Genomic DNA, 4,222 nt, shown 5'->3' with positions numbered 1-4,222 from the left:
CCAAATATACCCACAGCTCAAAAGTGCACACAGAGCTCAATTTTTGGGGCAGAGTTACAGATTTTTCCTACTTTTCCTGGTGGCAAGGCCAGCATAAAGAATCCCCAGTGTACACTCTCTGGGATTTGAGCTCACCGTTTCCCCAGCTGAGCTGACAGAGTTACTTGGGAGGTCATGCTGCACACAGTTTTGCTGTGTTGGAAATTACAGGAAAGTATTGGAAAGTATAGAAAAATACCTAATTACCTGGAAAATACCTAATTTTATTTGGAAACTATCTAGGTAAAATCCTCCCTGCTTTTCAAAGTCAGAACACTTTTCCATTCCAACGTGGAAGTTTTGCTGAAATATGACCTTTGTATTTTTATAGCTGATCCAGATCAGGGTTATCATTAGCTTAAGAGTTTCCAAACATGCTCTCCCAACCCCTTCTCCTCCTCCCAGGCTACTAGCAGTCTGCAAAAACTTGTAACAGCCACAGAGGGATCTTTTACTTGAGGCTGTGCAGGAGAATTTTCTGATGAAGCCTCTAGCTAGTCTCATACCCATTCTGCTTATCTACCCAGGATGAAAACTATAGGAAATCCCAGTCTAGACCTAAATTCTTAAGCAACTTCTTTTTGTTGACTTAGAAAAAGAAAATACATTTTAGTGATGTCTTTAGAGCAATTAGAGAGGTTTTCCAGTGTCATCCGTTGTTACTTGCACATTTTTATTATTGTTTTTAAAAATATTTATAGAACACTTAGCCCTAATCACAGTCATAAGTTATTTGTCTCTCCCAGATTGTTTCTCCTCAGAGGCAGAAGATGGACTAATGGAGGCAGATCTCAGCCTATGGGAAAGGACCAGGAGTTGTGCCTCACAGATCTAAGTTAATCACAGCACCCAAATTGCAATGATTTTTATCAGCAACTGGGTATGAACATGAAGTTTCTATTAAAAATCTTCTTTGGAAACATCAAAATTTATAAATAGAAGACAAGTCAACAGAATGATCAGATTGACATTCCCCCGTACATGTTCTTTCTCCTATTAAAAAGCTTAGTTGTGATTTTCCCCGTAAACCCTGTTCAAGGGTAAGAAGCAAACCAAGCAAAGAATGTTACTGTATTTTTATTCTCCTATCATTGCAAAAATTCTGTAACTTCTAGAGCTCTTTGAAAATAAACAAACAAAATATAAAGATTTACAGGGAAAAAAAGAGATGGATGTATTTTTATGGTTACAAGTGAGCATTGTGAACATTCAATCTCATCACAGGTATAGCCTGTATTTCAGAATTTCTCTCAGTTAATCTTTTATCCAGTCCAATAACTTGCAAGAACTCACACTCATGTCCTGGGAGGATATCGGTCTTCTTTGGAAATTCCTTTTTGGAATTGTGCTGAATGCTAGGGGACAGCAATCACTTTCCTCTAATTCCCCATCACATCAGTCTGAGATATTAATGTAATTTACAGATGTTCAGCGATCTCCTTTCACTGGCAGAGCCATGTTGATACGGCTTAATATGAATGCAATGGAGTTTCAATTGCATAAATAAGTAAAATTCCAAGTATACCTAGGGCCAGCTATAGCTACCTGACATGCTAGTGGGGAAGCCCAGGGGCAAACTGTGTTCTGTTACATCATGAAAATTGTGCCCACTTTGGCCTACCAGAAAATGGGAATTTATCCTCAGCTTTGATATTTTGTTCATGTTCCTTTTACCTTCAGGGCTTGCTCAAGTGCCCTTCTGCATTCTAAGGTAATTAATGGGGGAAGTGAGGAGATCTGTGTTCCAGGAAGGTAGTATGCTCTGGGAAGGGAGTATATTTTGAGGAGTGATGGTCTGGAAAATTAGTCAGATAGATGTAAGCTTCCTTTTTTCTGGTTGTCTGCTCTACAATATAAAGATTCTCATTGCTTGGGTACTCATACTTGGGTTTAACTCTAGATGTATTAATTAAAACATAATCTTAAAAAGGATCAGCTCATGATCAGCAGCCTAGAAAAGCTGAATCTCATTGTGAAGACTGCCCTCTCTGCCACAGCTCCTGGGAAGAAACAATGGATGGAAGGAGAGAGAGGGGAGGAGGAGAGAGAGCCAGTATCAAAACAAGAGTGGGAGAAACAGAGGCAAACAGAAGGGAACAAACCCCACAGGGAAAAGAAAACACACATCACGGAAGAGGGCAAAGGGATGAAGGGGAAGTGTAAAGCAAAAAATTCAGACAGAGAACAAACGGGCTGGAGACTGAAAGACAGAAAGTGTGGGGAGAGGGTGGTGGAGAGGAGGAACTAGAGTAAGTTTTAAAATCAGTTATTGTCATTACTAATGGAAATATTTTTTAAAAACCCTGATGGATGCAAGGTCCTCTCAAAAATGTACTCATGTAGCTTGGGAGGGTTTTGAATTTATTTATATGCATGGCTATGAAACCCAAATTGTTCTCTGATCAGTGAAGAGAACTGTCAGCATAAATGATGCTTAATGGCTGGACTTGACACTAGTAAGGATATCCTGCACATTTGATTTATAGCCCTGAGGAAACAGACTATGAAAGGATCTTACACACCGAAATCCCAGTTTAATGATGCAGCCTATATATGCAACAGAAACACTGAATGTTCTTCTTACAGTCTTTTGTTACAGATTTCATCTCATCCCAGAGCAACAAAATCTTAAGATGTGTTCCTACCAATGAAAATCTGAATTAAACATAAATTGTTCCTATTGATTAGCTATTTATGGAGTCTCAGCCTGCCACTACTTGGAGGTATGATGAGAAGCACTTGCTCTCTTAAGCACATCTTCAGAGCACTTCTATAGCAGGGAAAGGAAAACCTTAGAATGGTGGATTTAGACGGAATAAAAAGATTGAAGAATATGACTGTTTGTTGGAATGCTTTTGACTAGACATAATACACACACCACCACAGGTTTTAGGTGTTTTTCTGTCATTTATGCATCACATTCTTATATCTATAATCTGTTCTATTTTAGTAGAACTATTTTCTTGAGAAGAAGCTACCTAAGTAAATGTTTCCAGGACTGGTCCTTAACTGCTTTTAGTATTACTATCTGTTCTGGCCATCTGTGTTTTTTCATTCTAATTCCATAAATGAATGCCTGTCTTGTGAGAATTTCAAGGACCAGAAAGTAACAATGAGCCTCTTCTGCTATTCCAGACTGAATACTGTAACAATTATTAGTTGATGGGATATGCAGTAAAAAGAATTCTTATTGACATTACAATTTATAAGGATAATTTGCTTTCGCTAAAAAGTATTATAACATTTCTGTGCAAAGATGTGGCTGGCTTAGCTGTGTGCTTAGCCAGTTTTGAGCTGGTCTTTGGTGATGCAACCTAACCCAAAGAACAAGTACATAATCAGATAAGTAGCTCTGTGTTAATGGTACATCATGATTTCGGATTATTAGGGTTTCCATTTAATTTATTTTGTTTTGAAGACCATAGATTCCAAGTTGGTAAGTAAAGAGCATTAAGAAACCACAACCAATGAAAAGAAGCATTCAAGTCTGCCACCTATACTGGTATGGCTGGAATGCTGGTGAAGGATATAGCCAGGAATTTAGGATTCAGTGCTTACTCAGCTTTTCTTAACACTCCCATAATTAGTTTTAATAATGAGATAATACCTAAGGGCCCAGTCTCTACTGTTACTTGGAGCTGTAACCATGTAAATGGAAGCAGAGCTGGCTCCTCAACTAGAGACCTATGAAATGTTAGCTAAAGGAAAGAATGGAGCACGTGGATAGGTTCTTGTTTACACCAAGGCAAGAAAAGCAGTGAAAATGTAATTGGATCCACTTCAAAAGAATTTAAATTGTAATAAATAATACAAATCATGCCTGTAAATGAGAAGATAATCTATTGTATTGGATTAAATTGGCACTAAATTAAGATTTTTTTAATTTTTGTAATTTTTTCATGAAGTTCTTGACAAATAAATATCCTCAGAAAATAAAAGTGTTGATGTTAAATGCAATTCCATATGCAGCAAGAAGCCCACAAAGGAGAACTCTATGCTAATCTCCTTACCCTGAGACTGATCACAAATGGGCAGTAAACTGAAGGGAAGAGACTGTATTCTAACTATGCAGGAGAGGAAGAAGTGGGGGGAAAAAAACAGAACACAAAACACAAAAACAAACCAAACAAAAACCACAAGAAAAATTCCAAACCAAACAAAAAGCATAAACAGTGATAAATCG

The sequence above is a fragment of the Corvus moneduloides genome, chromosome Z (genome assembly GCF_009650955.1).
Source record: "Corvus moneduloides isolate bCorMon1 chromosome Z, bCorMon1.pri, whole genome shotgun sequence".
NCBI lineage: Eukaryota > Metazoa > Chordata > Aves > Passeriformes > Corvidae > Corvus > Corvus moneduloides.
Note: the sequence above shows the minus strand (reverse complement) of the source record.